Consider the following 23,199-nt stretch of genomic DNA (forward strand, 5'->3'; position numbering starts at 1 on the left):
AATTTCTTCAAACCATATTCATTGCTTAATGGCACCCTGGATGTCTCCTTCAATATAAGAGTCACATATTAAAGATTAACATGTATTTAATTTTAAAAGGCTTATGGTACATTTTACATGCATGTCTTTAAAACTTCAACCCTTAGAAATATCTAGGGAGTATGAATACTAGAGGGTATAGGGCCAATGTGGGTAATGAATCCAATATTAGAACTCATATCTGATGACTCATTTCTTTAAACTGTCTCTGTAATATTGAGAGTGAAGGATATTCGGAAGAGAATAAGGAAATAGTTGGCAGAAACATATCTGGACAATAAATAAAATGGTGATAAAATTTGTAATACCTTAGAAAGAATATTTGTACTTAGATTAGCTAGTTCCCACCAATTCTGTTTGAATAAGGCTGTATCAGTAGCTAGTTGTCTTCAGTTTCATGATCTATAACTTGCTGATTTTCAATGGTCTAGTGAACGTGCAATTACATATTGGTCACCCAAATATTCTGTGAATTGTGAAACACAGTATAAATGTGAGATTACAGCCCTGCTATCAATTTACCCCTCAGCTCTCTCCATATTTCACATCTCACAGAAATTACCTTCAGTGTCCATCGACCATCTTCTAGTTTAATTTGTAATTGTGAAATCATTCATTCAGTAACCATCTGGGGGCCTCAGGGGCCCTAATCTGGGCCTGTGACCTCTGAGAAGACTCAGGTATGGACCAGCCTCACAAAGAGCTCACAACGCAGAGGTAGGCAGGATGAACAAATGATTCTAAACGGGATGAGAGTGGCTTCATTGGAACTCAGAGAAAGAAGCTGTTACTTCACCTTACAAGAAACGGCATTTGAAATCAGTTCCAGATAGATGAGTTTCTGTTGAAGAGTGTGTAACCTTTATGAAGACCTCATGTCATTTTATTATTTGTTGTTTCTCAATCATCAAACCTGCCATTGTGGGGGGCAGATGCTTTCTTTGATTAGGGGGAGGCTCTGATCCTGGGGATTTTACATTCTTCTGGGACCATCCACTGTACCAACTGCCTACACATCATACATTTTCCTTCGGCAGAGGGTCTTAGTACATTTCTCACTTGAGCATAGCAGACAAGGACTTTGGTTGAAATCATCAGTCAGATGAACGATGTAATGACATATGGATAAGACAATGTAAACTTTAGAAAACTATGAAAGCTTATTTTTCTAATTTCTAAAAATGATTTTGTTTACTTTCTTGAGAGTGGGGAAGGGAGGGAGAAAGAGAGGGAGAAGAAACATCAATGTGGGAGAGAATCATCCATCACTTGCCTCTTGCACACACCCCAACTGGGAACTTGGCCCACATCCCAGGCATACGCCCTGATCAGGAATCAAACCAGTGATCTTTTGCTGTGTAGGATGACACCCAACTGATTCACACTGGCCAGGGTAAAACTATGAGTGTTTTAATGAGTTTGTAAGTGGTTTAGAGAAGCAACTATGGGTTAGACTGCACTACCCCTGATACTGTGGTCTTAGACATATAGTCAAACATTTCTGTATCTCTGAAAGCTCACTTTCCTCATCATAAATGGTGACAGAGTACATATCTCATTGGCTTGCTGTGATGTTTAAGTGAGTTTATTCACATAGAATTCTTAAAGTCTGACACATTGAGAGAATGAAACAAATGGTAGTCACTATTGTTGCTATAGTTATTAACTATTAAGATGATGAGCCCTGGCTGGTGTGACTCAGTGGATTGAGCGCTCGCTGGCCTGCAGACTGAAAGGTCACCGGTTCCATTCCTGGTCAGGGCACATGCCTGGGTTGTGCCAGAGGCAAGCTATTCATGTTTCTCTCCCTCTCTTTCTCCCTCCATTCCCCTCTCTCTAAAAAATGGATAAATAAAATCTTTTCAAAAAGATGATAATATCGGACAATGTGTTGAAGAGACCATGAAAGGAAGGCAGCAGTTCCTAGGATACTTTCTGGATTTTCCTACTCTTACATGCATTTCTATCCATGAGGAAAATTTTTTTGTTCACAGGATTTGGGAAACACTCACCTTCTGGTGTTTACTCTGCTCCCTTCTGAAGGCCACCCAAGAAGGTTTCACTGAAAGATGATGAGAAATAAGTGTTTTGGTTGGTAAATGTTCCAAAAATGTGGAGATTCTTATTAGGGACACAGAATTCTGAATGAGAGTAATCCAAGAACAATCCAAGGATGGATGTAAAATGTTTTCTTAGGTGTCATTAAGGCCTATGCTTCTACTGGGGCCATCTACTAGTTTCATTAGAATGAAAAAAAATAGACAAAGTGCCACGTACGCTTCCTCCTATGTTCATAAAGCGTCTATTATATATATGAAAAAATAAATTGGGGACTTCTGGCCAAGATGGAGGCATAGGTAGTCACACTGTGCCTCCTCGCACAACCAAAATAAGGACAACAATTTAGAAACAAAATAACAACCAGAAATGGCAGAAAATTGAACCATATGGAAGTCTCACAACCAAGGAGTTAAAATTGACACATTCATCCAGACTGATAGGAGGGGCAGAGTGGGGCAGCCAGGCCAGGAGGGGCCAGGGCAAAAAAACCACAGTGGCACAAGATGCACAAGGGAGCAGCTGCACAAGCCCACCCACATGGGAATCAGCACCAGAAAGGCCCAGTTTGCTTGGGGGAAGCCGCAGAAGGGACTAAAATCCGACAGACAGCAGAGCAAGCACCATTGTTCCCCCTCAGACCCTGCCCCCACATAGTGTCACAACCTAGCAACTGGGCTGCCCCACCCTGGTGAACACTTGAGGCTCCATCCCTCATACTAACAGGCACAACAAGATGGGGAGAAAAAAAATGGCCCAAATGAAAAAACAGATCAAAGCTCCAGAGCAAATACAACTCAGCAACCAAGAGACAGCCAACTATCAGACGCACAGTCCACAGCATTGGTGATCAGGATGCTCACAGAATAGGTTGAATTTGTTCATAAAGTAGATGAAAAAATGAAGGCTACACTAAGGGAAATGAAGGAAAATGCACAGGGAAGCAATAGTGATGGGAAGGAAACTGGGACTCAAATCAATAGAGTGGACCAGAGGAAGGAAGAAACAATCAAACAGAAAAGAATGAAGAAACAAGAATTCAAAGAAATGAGGAGAGGCTTAGGAACCTCCAGGACATCTTTAAACATTCCAATATCTGAATTATAGGGGTACCATAAGGGGGAAAGGAAGAGCGACAAGTAAAAAACTTATTTGAACAAATAATAAAGGAGAACTTCCCCAACCTGGCAAAGGAAATAGACTTTCAGGAAGTCCAGGAAGCTCAGAGAGACCCAAAGAAGTTGGACCCAAAGAGGAACACACCAAGGTACATCATCATTACATTAGCCAAGATTAAAGATAAGGAAAAAATCCTAGAAGCAGCAAGAGATAAGACACAGTTACCTAGAAGGGAATTCCCATCAGGCTGTCAGCTGATTTCTCAAAAGAGACCTTACAGACAAGAAGGGGTTGGAAAGAAGTATTCCTGTTACGGAAAAAGTCACTCACACTCAGTTAGCATGGCGGAGCACTCTTTATTATGCGTGGGCTCAGAGGAGGAAGTCTCCAAATTCTGAGCCCCGTTCTGTGGGTTGGTTTTACTTTTAAAGGGCGCGAAGCAGGTTACAGAAGCAGAATGTCGTTAGATAGTTGCTTATCTAAGGTGCACACAGCTCGAGGTGGGGCAAGCACACTCTGTCTTACTAAGATGTTGCAAAAAACAACTTTAAAATGATATTTCCTTGTCTCTATCCTGCTTCATTCCCCCCTTTGATGCTTAGACAGCTTCTTCGCTAGTCTCAGCATCACCTGTCTGTACTCTTTGATACTGGTATTGCTGGAGAGAGTATTTTGGTTGTGGCCTTGCGGACTACTGTGGCTTCTAACTGCTGTACTAGGGTCCGGAGTAAACATGGTCCTAAAGTTAAGACTAAGAATAGGATCAAGAATGAGCCAAGGATCGGGGCTAGTAAGGAGAAGAGGGTGGACTGCCACCAGGTGGTACCTGGGATGGGTAGTCAGAGGTCTTTAGTCTTTTCTGTATCTCTTTTAATTTATTAAGATTTTCCTCGACTATCCCACTCTCATTAATATAATAACAGCATTCTTCCTGTAAAAATAGGTCCCTCCTTGTATATTGCCCCGTGTATGTGGAGGGTGGCAAAAGCGTATTTGGAGTCAGTATAGATGTTGACCCTTTTCTCCTTACTGAGTTCTAAGACCTGGATGAGGGCATGAAGTTCTGCCCTCTGCGCCAACCACCTTGTTGGCAGGGTTTCTGCTTCAAGGACTTGGTCCCTGGTGGTCATTGTGTACCCAGCAATTCGCTCCCCCCTTTCAGTCACTGTGCTACTCCCGTCTGTGTATAACTGAAGGTCCCACTCAGACAAGGGGTGGTCTTTCAGGTCTGGTCTGTTGGCATATACCTGGTCTGTGACTTCCTTGCAGTCATGATCCGGCTCTCCAGCCTCTTAGGGTAAGAAAGTGGCCGGGTTGATCTTTCCCACCGTCCTTAGGTGCACTCGGGGATTTTCTGGTAAAATTCCTTGGTATTAGGTGAGCCGGGGGTTGGATAACTATTGGTGCCCTTGGCCCTCCAGGAGGCTGTGTACTGCATGCGGTATGAAGAGACTTATCTCTTGTCCTAAGGTAAGCTTGTCAGCCTCTTGGAGGAGAGAAACAGGGGCTGCTATGGCCTTCAGGCAAGGGAGCCACCCAGCTGCTATATTGTCCTCGAGAGGTAGGCTACGGGGCATTGCCATGGTCCAACCTCCTGAGTTAAGACCCTGAGGGCTACTTTCTCTTTCTCATGTATATAGAGGGAAAAGGGTTTATCTGGGTTGGGCAGTCTGAGGGCTGGAGCGCTTATTAAGAGTTCTTTTATTCTCTTGAAAGCCTCCTGTTGTTCGGTTCCTCACATAAACGTGGTAGTCTCAGGTCCTCTAAGGGCTTGGTATAGTGGTTTCTTGATTTCTGTGTACCCTGGAATCCATATTCGACAGAACCCGGCAGCCCCCAGAAACTCTCGGAGTTGCCTCCTGGTAGCGGGGTCAGGCATTTGGCTGATCACGGCTCTCCTCTTTGCCCCTAGGGCTCGCTGTCCTTTGCTTATCCGGAACCCAAGGTATTGAACTTCTGTCTGGCATATCTGGGCTTTTTTCTGGGACACCCGATACCCTTTATTGGCTAAAAGCCAGAGTAAGGCCTGTGTTCCTTCTCGGCACTCGCTTTCTCCCGAACATGCTGGTAGTAGATCATCTACATACTGTAGCAAGACCAAGTTGGGATGCTCTTCTGAAATGACTGTAAATCCTGGGCCAAAGCTTCACTGAAAATGGTGGGGGAGTTCTTGAAACCCTACGGTAGTTGGGTCCAGGTGAGCTGGGATTTGGCCCGAGTGCAGGTCTTCCCAGTCAAAAGCAAATATTGGTTGGCTCTTGGGAGCCAGGGGAATGCAGAAAAAGGCATCCTTCAGGTCGAGACACGAGAAATGCGAGGTGGTTGGGGGCAACTGGCTCAGGAGGGTATATGGATTCGGCACCGTGGGGTGTAGAGTCAGGGCGACCTCATTGACAGCCCGTAGGTCCTGAACTGGGCAGTACCCAGACCCATCTGGCTTCTTTACCGGGAGGAGTGGCGTGTTCCACTTTGATTGGCATGGTACTAGTATGCCTTCACTCAGGCATTTGTTTATCATCCCTGAAATACCTAGCCGGGCCTCCTTGGGTATGTAATATTGCTTAGGCAGTGGGGCTGGGCTCCTGGTTTTAAATCTATGGTTACTGGGGCACGACCAACCACGAGTCCTGGTGGGTTTCCTTCTGCCCAGATGTGGAGAAATTCCTCTATAAGGGGGTCCAGAGCGGGGGGTTCCTTATCCTCCTCATGGATCTGGTATTCTTCTTCTCGGGGCACAACGAGGGCCACTAGGCTGGGTTCGCCTAGTTCTAGCGTGGCTTGTCCTGAGGGGTGGAAGACTACTCAGGCCACCAATTTACATAAGAGGTCTCTGCCCAGAAGTGGTACTGGGCACTCAAGCAGATAGAGGAATTTGTGGCGGATTCTGTGTCCCCTGAGTTTAACCATCTGTGCCTGGCAAAATCCTTTCAGTTCACTGGGCTTCCCTGTTGCCCCTACGATGGAAACCTCTCGACCCGATGGCAGGGCTACAGGTGCTGTGACTACCAAGTGTTTGGCCCCGGTGTCTACCATAAAGTCTAGTGGTTGGCCCCCTACTTTGGCTTGGACCATGGGCTCGTGGGAGCCAAGTTTTATCAAGCCCAGTCTGGCTCATTCAGTATCCAAGCCTGCCAGGCTGAAGATACCCAGGGCTGGGGCTGGGGATGCGAGAGGAACTTCCTTTTGTTTTCTATGGGGGAAACATTGTTTCCAGTAGCCTCTTTCTTTGCAGTAGGCACACTGGTTTCTCTCTACTTTAAAATGTCCTTTCTGCCCCTTCTTTGGCGGGCCTTTCACTGGAGCTGCCAGCAAGGCGGCCAGTAAAGCTGCCTTCTTTCTTTGTCTAGGGCCGCGGTCTCTGCTGCTTCCTCCCGATTATTGTAGACCTTGTTAGCCGCTTCTACTAACTGGCTGATGTTCATGCCAGCAAATCCTACTAATTTCTGCAATTTCTTAAGAATGTCAAGGGCCAACTGGGAGACAAAAGCCATGTTGACCATCCTCTGACTGTCTGGGTTTTCGGAGTCAAAGGGGGTGTAGACCCTGTAAGCCTTGGTAGGGCATTCGAGAAAATCTCCTGGACATTCATCTGGCTTCTGCATTGTACTGGAGACCTTGGTCATATTAGTGGGTCTCCTAGCCCCGGCTCGTATTCCCTGTAGAATGGCATCCCGATAATGCTCTAGGGCTGTCCTTCCCTGTTCGGTATTGTGATCCCAGTCCGGTTGTGTCTCTGGCGCGGCCGTTCACGCAATTGTATGTGATCTAAGGTTCCGGCTGGGGCATGGGTCTCTAAGTACCGGTGGGCCTCTTGTAAGATCTTCCGCCTCTCTTCGGTATTGAAGAGGGTTAACAGGAGTTAGCGGCAGTCATACCAGGTGGGCCGGTGGGTCTGCATAATGGAGTCCATCAAATCTGTTAGGGCCTGGGGCTTCTCTGAATATGAGGGAGTGTGGTGCTTCCAATTCAAAAGATCCGTGGTGGTAAAGGGCTGATAGTAAAATATCATGGGGCGCGATCTCAGGGTCCCATCATCAGCAACCTGTGCGGGCCCCTGGGTTTCCCATAGCAGCATTTGCAGGGCCTGATGGGCCTGATGGTGTCTGAGTCTAGTGGCAATGGGAGGGGTTCTCCCTGGTCGGGGCTCTTGTATCCCACGGGTGAGGTGTCAACAATGAAGGCGGTGGAGTCTCTGGTCCAGGAGGAGCTGATGGGGACCCACTATACGGGGGTAGACAGACTGGTGGGTCATCGTCCGGGTGCCCCTGATGGATGGGGTGTTTGGGCCCCCGAGTTACTAAAACTTGAGCCTCTTTTCGTGTCTTCCTCCTACAACAGGACCGGCTTCCCCCCATCTCAGTTAGGCCTGAGCGCTTCCGGGCCATCTTTGTGCACTGTTGGAGCCATTTAGGCACATCCTGGGCGGACTCCTGCCACCGATTGATGTAGGCAAATTGATCAGGGTGTCCTGGCTTTCCTGTCATTACTACATGGACTGCCCGAATAATACTTAAATTCAGGGTGCCTTCAGGGGGCCAGCCTACCCCAAAAGTGGGCCACTCCGAGGAACAAAAAGTCTTTAACCAGTCTGGATCTAATGAGGGGTCCTGCCCCGGAAACCGACTGAAATTTTGGAGCATGCAATCTAAGACCGTTGAGGGCCCCCCTCCCATCATTTCTCCCTCTTGGTGCAGACAAACGAAGGATTGAGTATAGACACGCGCCCTGCCTGGCCTGCACCCTCACGAGGCAGAGTCGATCTTGGCTAAGGCTGCCCCAGCAGAGGTCGGGGTTAACTGCCAGCCGTTATGCCCTATGATCTGACAGAGGAACCGCAGGTTAGGGCCCACTCAGGGCCCACTCGGACCCCGTAAGTCGGCAGACTCGTGGGGCCACGGGCCCAACAATCACTTATACTCACTTAAATCACACTCACAGACAGAAGTTAAACATTTCCTCCCCGAGTAAGGTCCGATGTCTCAAAATGAGTCTCTGGCAGGTTCCAGAGAGAATCCCATCTGACTTCAGCTGTTCCAACCCCAGACCCAGGAAGTGGACTGACTCCACCCACTGAGCACTCGTAAAACTAGACAACGCGGCACCATGGCCGAAAATATCACCGGAAATGACACGGTGACCTACCGCTTCCGGCCCTGGCCCTCCCGCAGCTCCCGTAACCACGTGGACACTGTCCTCCTGTGTCTCCCTGCGGGCCCTCGGGCAGCCGGGTGTGGGGACACTCCTCACCGGCCAGACCTGCCTTCCTCTCTCATGACGACAACTATTCCGAATTAGTTATTCCTTATTCACTTGCGTGTTCTCACACATTTGAACACAGGCCTGGACAGGGCGGGGCCGGACGGAGCGGGGCCGCGCTGCCCCAGACCCGCCCGCGGGCGCCGTCATTCCCGCCCTTCCCTCCGCAGCCGCCTCGGCGCGGGCTCCGCAGGCCACGGCCGCGGGTCTGAGGCGCCCGGTCAGCCAGGCCGGCCTCTGGCAACGCGCTTTTCCCGGGAAGGGCTCGGAGGCGCACCCGGGGTTCTGGAGAGGCCCGCACGGGACGCAGGCGCGGTCCGCGGCAGGCGGAGCGCGGTCTCTCGGGCTGACAGGCTCGGGGTCCCTGAGGACTCGGTCCTGCGTCTTCCGGGCTGAGGACACTTGGAACCCCTCCCCCCGCCCCCAGAGGGTCGACACCCCTGCGGCTGAGGAGACTCGGGGCGTCTCATCGAGGGGCTTCCGGGTCCCCACCACCGAGTTAGCTTCCAGGACGACGGCATTTAGCGTCTCTGAGGTTAAGATTTGCTCTTTCCGGGCGAGCTGCACGTAGGGGGCCCCGAGCTGAGGGGAACTGGGGTTCTACGGGTCTAAGGGGTTCTAAGGTTCCCGGAGGACACCTCCGGGTTGGCGCACGTGGGCCCCTCGGTGCTGAAGGGATTCGGGGCCCCTCGGGATGGGGGCATCGGGGTCTCTCAGGCTGGACTTTGAAGGTCTCGGCCTAAGGGCTCCACATCGCAGGGCTCCCACTTACCGGTCAATTTCCGGGGACCCCAGCAGCGCTGCCCACGTCGGCCGAGTGTCCCCTCCGAGGTCCTGGGGCTTCCCGCCCTCGGAAGGAATGAGGGCACCCGGGCCAAGGCTCCTGCGTGGATAGCCTTGTGGGCGCGATCCGCCAATCCGTGCTGCGACCCCAGCCCAGCCCGCCAATGGGCGGTCAGAAGCGGCTGAAAAGGCGGGGCAGGCGGGCAGAGCCTTCTGGGTACCGGGCTGGCCGACGGAAGATCCGCCCCGTCCCCCGGGGATTGGCTACTCTGGGTCTCCTGAGCGCCTGTCACGCAGCTGGCCGCAAGGACGGAGGCTCCTGTGTCTTATGTGGCTCTCTTTCCTGCGACTAGTGACGGTTCACCCCGTAGGAGCTGGGTGCCCCACTAGGCTGGGGCCGGATCTTAGCCCTCCTGCTGCCTGACTGTCGGGATCCCCAACTTTCATCTAGGCCCATCCATGCCAACCCACTTTCATCTCAAGTTGCATAAGCAGAGAAGCGTGGTCAAGTGAGGCGTGGTCAAGCCTGCATTGCATTCCGTGGAAACTTAAGTCAGTAACTTTTTTTAAAATTTTTTATTTATTTAGAGGGGAAGAGAAGGAGAGAAGTATCAATGTATGCTTGCCTTTCGTGAGTCCCCTACTGGGAACTGGCCCACAACCCAGGCATGTGCCCTGACTGGGAATCGAACTGCTATCGTGTGGTTCGCAGGCCCGTGCTCAATTCACTGAGCTACGCCAGCCTGTAAATTCTGACGACGCAATTCATAGACATGAAATAAGTCCCAGAAGACTCAAACATTTTAACACAACAAATAAAGTAATAAATATACTGGAAAACACTGAGAATTTCATGTCTCGAAGTGGCGTTACACTGGGGCGGCGCAGGGCTGGGAATATAAGACAGAAAACTGTACTTGAACAAGAATTAAATTAAAATTAAAAAACAGAAGTGGCGTTATGAGTAATAGGTATGTTTAAGTAACTCAGGTGCAAAAACATGTCAGAAATAGGAAGACAAGATAAAAACAAACAAAACTAAATAAACTTAGAAATACTGGAAAAACACACAAGTATTTTGCATAAAGAGAACACATCAAATTTGAGGACAGGGTCAGTTTAGCTGTTACTGGCTTTCAGGGGATAAAGTTGGAAGAGTATCTCTGGTCCTTACCTCGTTTTCAGGTAAATATAACTTGATTTCCATGGATTGGAAATGCACCAACTGCCTGTAAGTATTACTGTGAAACTGCAAAAAAGGGAAACCTCACTAAAGCGGAGTTGGGCGCCAGTGGGGGTGCTGTCCACTGACAGCAGCACACAAGGTCAATTACAGGAAAGATTGTCTGTCACAGGCCCCGACATGAAGATGGTACCATGTGCTCCCAGGAGAAACCAACTCCCCAGCAACTCAGCCAGAGAGAAACCATTGTCATCCAGAAATAACATCCTCATATCCTCTGGTCGAAATTCCACTTTTCAAAAATTTCCCCTAGTAGCCCTGGCGTGGTAGCTCGGTTGGTTAGAGTGTCCTGCCTATATGCCAAGGTGGTCAGTTAAGTCTCCAGTCAGGGCACATTCAAGAAGCAGCCAATGAGTGAATACATATGGGGAACAACTCTCTCTCTCTTTTTCAAATTAATAAAAGAAATTAAAAGAAAAGCATAAAACATTCCCCTCCCAGTTATGCTTCCCTGTGTATGAAATGAAGTATGTTTAAAATATTGTATCCAACACTTATATAATAACAGATATAATTTAAAAGTTTTCAGTAGAAGAGAATTTGTTAAATTATGGTGTGCTCACCCAAATATTACAGAATGTTAAAAATGGGTGAGGATATATAGTATTTCATTAAAGAAATAAAACCTAGTAAGGTAGTTCTAATGGATTTTAACAGAGAATGATTTCTAAATAATATTATTATGTGAGAAAAGTATCCTGCAAAACAAATTGTGTTAAAAAAAACAGCCCTGGCTGGCATAGCTCAGTGGATTGAGCGCGGGCCTGCGAACCAGAGGATCGCGGTTCGATTCCCAGTCAGGGCACATGCCTGGGTTGCAGGCCGGTTCCCTGCAGGCTAACTACCAGCAGGGGATGCACAGAAGGCAACCATACATTGATATTTCTCTCCCTCTCTCCTTCCCCTCTAAAGATAAATAAATAAATAAAATCTTTAAAAAAAAAACAAAACACAAACCCAGGCAGAAGATGTGCTGAAAGGAGACACAGGGACTAGCCACAGGGGTCAGGGTCTGGGCAATGTGCAGTGGAAAAATTGCTTTTTCTTCATGTCATTTGAAATGTTGTGTCAGTTCTTTTCTCTTTTACTTAAAATAAACCTATCTATAAATATTTTTTGTAGATAAAAGAATGGATGAGAAGTACTTGGTTATATATATATGCATTTAAAAATGACTCAAAAAAAATTCTTCACACCCTCAGTACATCCAGTGGCCCATGCTGCCTTTTTTATCCAAATAGCACCTTGACCACCCAAAGTGTCCAATTTGCACCCAAAACTCTATTCTAGCAGAAACATTTCCACAGTGCAAAATATACTGTCACACAGTTACTGTTTGTTTCAGAGATACAAACCATTTATTATAAAAACAACAAATTTTATATTTAAGTACTGTATCCAAGATCATTTACAGAAATGCAATTAAGAATATTACAAACCCTGACTAGCCTGGTTCAGCTTCTGTGTCTGGCATCTAGCAACTAGGGTTCCTTGTCCAGCTCCAACTCTGGGGTCTGGCTGTGGAGTCTTGGTTATGGATCTGGGTCCTGTCTCTGAGGTCTGTGTCCTGGGTTTGAATCTATTTGGCTATGGGTGTCGGATCTGGGGTCTCTTTGGGTGTGGCTTTGGGAAATACTCACCTTCTGGTGTTTACTCCATTCCCTTCTGAAGGCCACCCAAGGATGCTTCACTGAAAGATGATGAGAAATCATCTGGGTTTATGTGTGGGGTCCATGTGCATGTCTATAAATTTATAGTCGTTGGGCCCAAATCAATGCCAAGAGGAGTCCCAAGGTTGGGGTGTGGTGAAGAAGGAAACTTCAGTGCAAATACCTCAATTTGAATACAGAATGGCTATGAGTACAGAAGGGTTGTTCAGGAGCTCAGTGTTGTTACTGGTGAATCATGAAGCAGCACACTGTGTATCAGCTCATTAGTGCTGCTTCTTAGTTATATAGCGTCAGGGCTGTGAGGAGGCCCTGAAGTGAGGCAGCCCTGGGGCAGACTCCCTCTCTGGCTGTGCTGCTTAGGGCTTCTCCACTCATCTACATGACTTCTCATCTAGATCTTGTATTTCCTCTTTGCTCAGCTGCATGTGAAGAATTTTAAGAAACAATTATTGAAGAGTGATTTATGGGCAATGCAAGGAGACAGTGACCCTCAGTGCTGTGGTTAATCTCAGTGTGGGCCAGTCTCTTAAGGTGTCCTATGTTCCTTGACTTCTGAGGTTTCGCAGGTGTCTTCTTAGCCAAGGATATTCCTCCCCAGTCTTTGCAAGATGGCTGGCATTTTAATTTATTTATTTTTGTTGTTCTTTAGCTCTCAGCCTCCAGGCTGCCTGTCCAGAGAGAGGCGTGATTTCAGATCTAGGGTGCAAAGTCACATACTGTTTGTATTCTAATGGACTCTTCATCCTGCTCCATAGAGAGTAGGGTTTCTCATTGCTGAGACTGGGGGATTTTTCTCCACATTGTAGGTGATTATTAGCCATTGTTATCTTTATTCAGTGCATGAAAGTAGCTTCGACCTCAACCCCCCTAACGACAACCTGAAGGCCTCCATACAATGTGCCAAATGTCCCCTTGGGGGCAAAGGCAACCTTAGGTTGAAAACCAGTGATATTTTTTTGGGAAATTTTATTTATTCATGTTTAGAGATAGGGCAGGGAAGGGAGAAAGAGAGGGAAAGAAACATGAATGTGTGGTTGCCTCTCACATGGACCCCACTGGGGACCTGGCCTGCAACCCAGGCATGTGCCCTGCCTGGGAATCAACTGGCAACCCTTTGGTTCCCAGCCTGAGTTCAATCCACTGAGGTACACCAGCCAGGGTAAAAGCCACTGATCTTGAGGCTTTGATTATCTTTGGAACCTGAGTGATCGGGCCTTGATATGCAGTATTTTTACCATCATTCCATGTAAATTATTTTCTAATTCCAATTGTGATTTATTTTTGGGTGGTTATTTAGATCTGTATTTCATAATTTGTAAATACATTTTCTAGTTATCTGTTGTTACTAATTTCTTATTAATGGGGCATTGAGAGCAAGAAACACACACACACACACACACACACACAGTTTAGTCCTTTTTTAATTTGTTGAGACTTGCTTATATCACTATATAATCAGTGTTTTAAAAGATTCCAGAGTGCTTGGAAAGCATCTGTAGTTTGCAGTTTGGGGGTACAGTGAAGTACTTATGCACATTGAATGCCATTTGCTTCTCATGTTATTTTAAAAATATTTTTACTATTTTTGTGGGTTTTATTGACTCTAAAACAGAACCTGCATGATGAAGGTTTGTTGAATCATGTATTAAGATTATTATTTTGTGTATTTTTCCATGTAGCTCTGTTCTATATAATTTTGAGTTTATGTTATTAAGTGAATAAAAATTTGGAAGTTACTGCTAAATTGAACTTTCTGATATGAAGTATTCCTGTTTATGTATAGTGGTGTTTTTTTTTTGTCTTCAAGTCTACTATGTTATTATATAATTTTCATTTGGTTAATGTTCATTTTATGTTTTCCTGATGTGGATCCTGGTGGACACCATCTGTGTGTGTTGTTGCTGCTAGTGAACAAATACACTCGGACAACAGAAGTCCTGTGGAGAGAAAGGGATGGCATGGCCACTCTCTGAGAGAGAGAGAGGGCGAGAGGGTCAGAGGCCTGTGTCTGGAGAAACTTTTATTGCTTCTCTGGGTACATTACATGGAGGGTAGTCCTCTTTACTATGCACAGGTTCACTGCAGGGGACTCCTTTTTACAGAGAGCAAAGGAAAGAATGCTGCTAATTACTTCAAAGAGAAGAATGTTGCAGACCAAGGGGAAAAGTGGTTGAACCAGTCACACTCTATGCTTGGGAGGGTTAGCTCAGATTTTAGGAAGTTACAGTAAGCCCTCTGGCCTCAATTCAGGGTGAGGGAGTTTTAGCGAAAGAAAGTCTCAGAGCAGTGTAGGTGCAATGCAGGCCTGACTCCTCACAGGAAAACCTCTCTGTGGGCGTGGTCCTGCATGCCACTTGCTCCCCATGGGTTTTCCACATGAGTGCTGAGCTACATTTCCATGCCACTCGAAATAGTTCCCTACATTTTCCGCATTCTTTCACTTTAGATCTTTTTGCATATTTTAGATAGCTCTCAGTGTTTTATATTAGTTACAAGTGGCTACTAAAATCAATCAAGGAATTGATTTTGGCAGAGGATGTAATGTAGGAGGGCCAACAGTTTTCCTATTCAGTTGTTCCAGTATTTTTTATTATATTACAAATACTTTCCCACAGATCTAAGGAGAGATCTTTGTCATAGAAAATTTCCATCTGACTTTGCATTTATTATTGGATTTTGTATTCTGTCCCATTAATTTTTCTATTCAAAGGCCATTACCCCACTGTTTAGAATAATGTAGATTTATAGCACAATACATAGTTATGTTCAGTTGGGCTAGGTTGTATTTATAGATTTGCTTTTTCAGAATTCTCTTTTCATTCCTCATTTTACCAAGTGTACTGAACATGTGTTTGTTTTAGTTTTAAAATGTTGATATTTTAAACTGTATTACAATAAATTAATAAGCAACTTTGGGAAATTGATATCCTTATGTTTTTTATCAAAGAATATGATGTTACTTTCCAGTTGTTCAAGTGCCTTTCATTGGGCATCATTTTAAGATTTTGTTCACACAGATCATGCACATTCTTGCTGAGGTTAATGTTAGGCATTGTATGTGTATTATTGCTATTGGTTCTTTTCGATTCTAACTTTAACTTAGTGTTTATATATATATACATATATATATGCATATATACATATAAAGGTATATATTTCTCTGTGTTATTCCCCCTCACTGTAATAAATTCTATTATTCGTAATCATTACATTGCTTTTCATGATTCATCAAGGTAAATAAGCTATCATACAATAATAAAACTGTATTACTTTAGTTATGTAAAAACATAAAAATATACAACACTTGAAAAAATGTGAAGAAATGAGGTAATGTGAGGAGTTAGAAAAAATTCTGTTGGTGGTAAATTCATTAATGATGAAATAAAAGAGAAACAGGATTCATTTTTCTTTTTTTAAAATTTTTATTTATTTTTATGATGGGGAAGGGAGGGAGAAAGAGAGGGAGAGAAACATCAATGTGTGGTTGCCTCTCACATGTCCCCCACTGGGGGACATGGCCTGCAACCCAGGCATGTGCCCTGACTGGGAATCAGACTTGCAACCCTCTGGTTCACAGGCCTGCGCTGAATCAACTGAGCTATACCAGCCAGGTAGAATTCTTATTTTTAAGTGAGTTCAGGGTTTGGACCCCTGGTCTTGTAGAAACCAGAAGTGTTTTGTAGGTGAAATGGCGCCCCCTCTAGGTTATTTGAGGAACTCACGATATGACAAATGTGCGTATTTCCGATAAAGGAGATTGTAGATGGTGAACTTTGGAATGTACAAAGCAAGAGTATTTACTTTTAGTGACCTGACAGTTATTAAGGAGTGGCGTGTGAGCAATGACAAGAAACTGTCAGTCTCACACGCCTGCAGCGCTTCACCACAGTGACTCAGTCTCCCCAGGTGTGCGATCCCTTCCACCTGCTGCGATCGGGCAGGTGTCCGTGCAGCCTGGACGCTTCCAAAGCGTCTCGGCCACAGGCCGGACCGTTAGCTCCACAAAGGCACGGGAGGGGGTCGCAGGTGATGCTGGCCCCGTAAAGTTGAGAACTTTCAGAGGCGGAGTTAACAGAATGCTGCCCGAGGGACGGAGGGGTCGAGGAGGTGCTGGTGGGGCTTCGATCCCGATCCCGGTGGGTCGGGGTCGGGGTCTGGGTTGGGGCGGGGACCGAAGCCGGGGTCAGAAAGGAAGGGTGGGGAGCGTCTGGAAGGAGGACTGGACCCTGCTGGGAAGCAGTGGGTACTAAGGGGCCTGGACCGGAGCCGGCTGGGAGAGGTTGGAACCGGTTACACCGGGGCGGGATGGGGCAGGGCCCACGCAGAATTCGGGTGCGACTGAGAGAAGGGAGGTTTGGGGATGGGGACCCTGAGAGACCGGAGGACGGTTTGGGAGAAGGGCGATGGGGTGGGAAACCGGACAGTGGGCCGCGTGTTCATACAGGTTTGGGGGGTCCGCTCCCCCGTGGGCGGGGAGGGAGAGCGCAGGGGAGCGGCCTCCCTGCGGGTCCGGGGGTTTGCAGAGCTGGAGCGGGTTGAGGGCTCACAGGGATGTGCTCTCCAAGGCCGCCTAGCTCACTCCTCTCTTTCCTGGTAATGAGAAACGAAACCCCTGGAAAATCGGCGTCTGGGGAGCGTGGTAAAGGGGTGAGGGTGTTTTCCCCTTTTTATGTGGTGCGAGAACAGGGAGAGGGTCGCTGGACCCCACGTGCGGACTCTGAGGCTCCGGACGCTTGAGGCAGGGACCTGCGCACAGGGGCGGCCTCCAGGCAGCAGGGTGGTTACAGGCCCGCTTCTCTCTCCAGACGTTTCTTTGGCTGTTCGGTGCCAGTAGGGAAGGTCAGCATTTGTGTAAGAAATATCCCTGGTGAGACAAATGTCCCTGTCCCAGCAGATGCCACCCCAGTGGGGGTCTGGTTCTCACTGTGTGCTCGGCCAGGGGAAGGGCCAAGACAGAGACTGGGGACAGTTCTGGTCCCCTAAGTGAAGTGGTTGACAGAGAGGGTCTTCCTTGCTGTAGCCACTGTGAGCAGATCTCCCTAAAGATGAAAGTGAGCTTTGCTATTGTAACAAAACTAGGCGGGTGTCGTATGGACTCGAGGAAGCAGATAGAAGGTGTCAGAGGATAGTAGCTCCCCTCCAACCCCGTTGCTGAAGTTGGGGCCTTTCTTTACAGGAGTTACTGCCTCCGGAAGTCCTCGGGGTTGGTAATGGTCTGTGACTTGCGCTGATGAAAAACTGGGACAACAGCTTTGGCTGCCTTCTTCTGCCCTCTCCTGTCTCCAGTGTGACCCGACCCCAGCCTCGCAGCACCCAGAACTGATGTGACAGGACCCCTGCGCCCTCTGGGAGGGACCTTTCCCCACACTCAGGGGCCCCAGAGCTGAGGCAACGGGAACCACTCTTCTCCCTGGTGGGACAGTTTTCCAGAAACACAGGGGACAGAGCCAGTGTGACGGGCTCCCTACTGTGTCAGGGGGAGCCCTTCCCATGTCCACAGGACTCAGCTGTCAGGCAGGACGCCTGTCTTTCCCAGGTCAGGTCCCTGTTCACTGTGACAGATCCCCACTCCTCTCAGGGAGAGGCCCCTTCCCACACTCCCAGGACCCAGAGTTCAGATGGCAGGGCCCCCTACTTTCTCAGTGAGGGGCCCACCCCACATTCACAAGACTTCAAGGTGATGAGACAGCACCCCAGACTATTCCATGTTGAATCCCCACACACTCTTTGGGACCCTGGCTGATGTCAGAAGACCAGGTGTCCTCTCAGGTGTGGCCTCTCCTCCTGCTCAACACCCAGTGCTGACTGGGAGCCACAGCTTCCTCCCCCTGGTGGGGCTTCTTGCAATTCCTGGACCCAGGACTGAAGTGACAGGACCCACAGCTCTCTCTGAGAAGCCCCTGTTGTCACACCCACAGCACACAGGCGATGGGACTGGACCCATCACACTCACAAGCAGAGATATTTCCCGAGGTCATGGACCCACGGCCTCTGTGCACCTCTCGATCACAGGGCCGGTGTGGCAGAGCCCCGTGTTCTTGGAGGGGGGCTGTCTTCAGGCTTCCAGGACTCAGAGCTGAATTGACAGGACCCCCTGCTCTCTCAAATCAGACCCCCTCCCCACAGGCATCAGGCTCAAAGGTGAAAGGTCAGGACACTTACCTTTCACAGAGAGGTACTTTCTCAACCCTCACAGGACACAGGTGTGCTGTAACAGGACACTCCTGTCTCTTGTGTGGTCCTCTCCACACTCAAGTGGCCCAGATCTGAGGTCACAGACCTCTTAGACCCCCAGGTCTCAGGTGGGGTCCTTCCCTTTGCTTATAAGACTCAAAGGTAACCCGACACGACCTCTTATGTTCTCTGGTGAGGACCCAGAGCTCATGTCATGAGGCTCCATCCTCTCTTGGGTAATAGTAGTCCCAGAAGTCAGAGGACCCAGGGCTGACTCGGCAGGACACCTGGTCTGTGGGGGTGGGGCCCTTTTTCATACTGTGCTGTACATGGTCATCTCCTGTGCATCTTTAGAATAGCATCTGAGTTGAAGCCAGTAGGAGATGCTCTTTTGTCGCCACCCTGTGGACATCATGGGAATAGCACCTTTTTCACAGCATCTGCTCCTATCCTTTTGCAAGGTCACTTTGAAGTCCCATGGCACCTCACACCATCATGGCCTCAGTGCATTTTGTGTGTCCACGTGTCCATTCTATCCCTGACGCTCTTCTGCATGTGGGGTTCCTGCCTCTGTCATGAGAGTGAGGTTCCCATGCTTATGGACTTCTCAAACTTAGTTGTTGTCATTTGGTAATCTGTGTCATACCTTTTGTATTATCAGACCAGCCCCAAAATTGTTGAGGTTAGAGGAAGGGTTGTTTCTCCACCACGTAAGCAAACAGTTAGATGTTTAATAGGGGGTGGATTTGGGGAGTACATGTTTGTAACCATTTACTTAAGTAAGATTTAATAATTTAACTGAAACAACTATTCTCAAAACTGAATGACTATCTCAATGGAATATGCAGCAATGTACTAATTTAGCTTGCTGATATAGAACTTCTATGTAAAGTTTCATGGGCAGTAATGAAGAGAGCCAACATTTTGCACTTGGCGCGTTGACTTTAAACTGGCTGTTAGGAAAAGCAAGACTGGGAAATTACTGAGGATTGTCATCTCATTTATTCCTGAGAGATGTAGTTGCCAAAACTGGGTTTAGGAAGAGAGCATCAGCACAGCCTCAGACAGTAATACTCCTAGCAAGAGCTTGTTGACCCTCTTACCTTACATTTTGTGTCTTAAAGTTTTTGGAAGATAAAGAACCTCATCACAAGTGGCGAATGTATGTGTGGCCCCTTTCCCACTGAAGATGCATGAACATAAGCAACATTTTCAGCCCCTTTGGCTTTGTCACTTCAAAAAAGGTACAAGGGTAACTGCAAGGCAACAAAAGGTTTGTGGTGTGTATGTATAGAGATGTTGCTGTAAGTGATGGAACATGTCAGAAGTGGATTGTGAATTTTCTTTCTTGCTGGAGATTTCTTGTGTACAGTTGGCGCACAAGTCAGTAGACCAGGTGCAGTGGAGAGCCACGGAGGGGAGATGTTCATTGAGGACAGACCACTTTATGGCATGCAGGAGACAGGCTATATACTCAAAGGATCGAAATTGAGTATCAGGAATTATTTGCATCAGCACTGTGGTGTTAATTACATTCATGGTGGGTTCCACAGCAGTTCAGTGGGGTGCTTGGGGACTCCTTTTGACTGCATTTCCAGAAGTGGCTCTGCACTGAAACCTAAGGAAAACATTCTTCTTCCAAGATGAATATGAGGGGGGATGAACTGTTGATATGGTAGAATAATGTGGAATGGGAGGATTGAGGGAAAGAAAGGAACCACCACCAGCAGCCCCTGCAAAGGGTGGTCTTCATCCAAAGGAGGTGACGTTGTGTATGTGGTGGATGTCCGAGGGTGCTCTGCAGTGGGAGCTCCTTGCAGAAACCCAGTGGGTTACTCCCATCAGAGTAACCGAAAGCCGCCTGTGGGAAAGCGTTCAGAATTTGTCAGCAGAAGACACAGAAGGTGCAAGGCCACTGAGTTCAGTCTTTCCAAACTTGTCTTAATGGAGAGAAATTTCCATTCCCTGGGAGACTGCAGAAGGCACCTGCAGTGGAACAAAGTGGTGACTCTGTTGTGCAGTCGTTGTTCAGTCACATTGCTAGGGAAAATGAAAAGTATGCCTGTCCTTGCACCTGATGGCAAAGTGAACTAACGTTTCCGCCAAGCCAGTAGTTCTATGTGTTCGAAGTGTGGGTCTCTGCTGCCATCTCCTGGCAATTTTTGGGAATGATGCCTCAGTACAGGTCAGCAGTAAAAGTGGTTGATTCCAATGGAATATCAATGACTTTGGATGGCAGGGTTTGTTTTTTTAAGTGTGTTTTTATAGATTTTATTTATTTTTTTTACCTTTTTTAGAGAGAGAGGAGGGGAGGAAGAAAAAGAGGGAGAGAGACATCAATATATGAGAGAGAAGCATCGATCAGTTGCCTCTCACATGTCCCCAACTGGGAGCCTGACCCACAACCCAGGGATCTGTCCTGATTGGGAATTGAACCAGTGATTTTCTGGTTTGCAGGCCAGCACTCAGTCCACTGAGCCACACGAGCCAGGGCTTGATGGCAGTGGTTTTTACAAGTGTATTTGCAAATGTCTAAATGTCAGGGCTGTCCATCTACCTTGCCAGAGGTTTTCAGATTAATGGCCAGGAGAACAATTAGCATGTTTTATGTGACATTTCTTGGATCTGACTGTGTAATGTGATACAGTCGGGTCTCTACAATTTGTAGGTGTGGTTGAAAATTATAATTTGCTTTGTTTCCGGTTTCTTAAACAACACAGAGGTAAATTTATTTGAAATTCTCCAGCAAGAGTTAAAAAAAGTCAAGTAAAACACAAGCACTCTCATTTTATGTATGTACCCGTACATACAAGTTTATGGGCTCGTTTCCTCAGCTTGGCCTAGATTGGCTTTACTATTTTAGGTTCATTGTATCGGTAAAAAGTAAAGGAGCCTTTTTGCGAAGCCAATAGTAACAGTGTGTATCCAACTGTCACTCTCTGCTGCCATCTGGTGGTCATTTTTGAGAACGACAACTCAGTTCAGGTCAGCAGGAAAAGTGGTTGATTCCAGTGCAATACCAATGGCTTTTGGTGGCAGTGGTATTTACAAAACCATTATAAAATCTCTAAATATCAGCACTGTCCAATTACCTTGTGAATGGTTTGCAGATTAATGACAAAGGGAGCAATGAGTGCGTTTTATGTGACGTTTTTGGGACTGACTTTGTGGTGTACCAGCAGCAGGCTCTGACAAGTTCCAGGCATGCTTGAAAATCCTTTGCAATTTGATTTGTCTCTTGCAGGTTCCTTAAAGAAAGAGAAAAGTAAATTTTATTCAGAATTCTCTACCATGGTGTAAAATATAAAATAAAATACATAAATAAAATAGAAGTGTCATTGTTTTGTGTATGTGGCCTCAGGGACATGTCTTGGGGCTCTTTTTCTCTTTTTTGTCTGGATGTCCTTGACTATTTCAGTTTCCTCATATGGGTGCAAAAAGTGGTACATTTCCAGTTTTTGTTTCTAACATGTGTATTTCTGGGTGAAATTTTCTTTCTCAAGTTTTGGCATGTAGTGTGTTAAGCATATTTCACTTAAAGTTATTTTGTATCTCAAATGGTGGTTCATTCTGGAGATTATTTAGGTGTTTGTTTCATGAATACCAAACAACAGAACTTTCTGGTCACCCACTTTCAGTGAATTCTAGCTTCAGTGCTATGAGAGCAAAAAACACATTATGTATGATTTTAATGCTGCAGTGCTGGTTGAAGCCTGCTTTATCCCAGGATGGCCAAAATGTCAGTTTGGTCCCTCACCACCCCTGCTTTCAATCTCCCATAATGTGGACTCTGGTTCATGTATTTTTATTTAACTGTATTTGAAACCCTTGGTTAAACTGCATCACGACAGATGTCCTATCAGCATGCATTTAAAAAATTAATCAGAGCTGTTGAGTGTGTGGCCATTTTCATGTTGAAGATGGATGAATGGAAGTAATATTTCCAGTATGTTACGCTGTGGCGTATCAAGAGGGTTAAATGCCCATTCAATGTAATACCAGATTTGTGGCACACAGGACAAGGTAGTGTCATGGCTTGAACATGTCAGAAGTGGTTTGCGAAGTTTGTCTTTGGAGATTTTTCATGTGAGGGCTCCCCACCCATCAGATAAACCAGTCACAGTTGACAGCCATCCAGTCCAGATGTTCATCAAGGAGAGACCACATTATGCCACGTGGGAGACAGGTGACATACTAAAAAAAACCCTAAGCAAGCGTTGAAAATCATTTCCACCAATATGGTTACATTAATTGCTTTGATGTTTGGGTTCACAGAAGTTAAGGGGGTAGGAGGGAGATCCCTGCCTGACCACATTTCCACATCATATTGCCTGCTGATACTTCAGGAAAACGTTGCGTTTCCAAGACATTGTAGACAGGTCGATGAATCATTGATATTTGACACTAATTCTGAATGGGAGGGAGAGTGGGCACACGAAGGGAACCACCAGCAGCCACTCTGAAGTGCGGTCTGCATCCAAAGGAGGTGATGCTGTGGGCATGGTGGGGTCACTAGGGAGTCCTGTACTAGGAGCTCCTCGCTGGAAACCAGGTGGTTACCTCCAAAGTACTGCTCCCCATTGGACCAATGGAATTCACTGCCCCAGGGAAAGACTCCTGAATTTTTTGGCAGAAGATACGTAATTATCCATCAGGAAAAGGCGAGAGGGCGCATTTCTCTTTGGTGACCAGGGAAAACAGTTCCAGCCTGGCAGGGCAGTCCTGATTCATCCACAGTACATATAAGACGTTGTATCCTTGGACTGCCAGGTATTTTAGCAGCTTTTCCTAAATTCTCTTAGTGGAGAAAAATTTCCAGTCCCTGGAAGACTGCCAAAGGCACTTGAAAGAGTTCTG

General features: G+C 46.8%; 1 long non-coding RNA gene across 1 annotated transcript; it reads left to right on the forward strand.

Moving 5' to 3' along the window:
* Positions 1-11,456: 11,456 nt before the first annotated feature.
* Positions 11,457-22,755, forward strand: LOC118995119 (uncharacterized). The gene is made up of 3 exons (XR_005068207.1): positions 11,457-11,468; positions 19,671-19,676; positions 22,554-22,755. It is a non-coding gene; the product is annotated as an uncharacterized LOC118995119 (long non-coding RNA).
* The last annotated feature ends 444 nt before the right edge of the window (positions 22,756-23,199 follow it).

The sequence above is a fragment of the Sturnira hondurensis genome, unplaced genomic scaffold, assembly GCF_014824575.4.
Source record: "Sturnira hondurensis isolate 20B ecotype Veracruz unplaced genomic scaffold, ASM1482457v3 Scaffold0009812, whole genome shotgun sequence".
Classification (NCBI taxonomy): Eukaryota; Metazoa; Chordata; class Mammalia; order Chiroptera; family Phyllostomidae; genus Sturnira; species Sturnira hondurensis.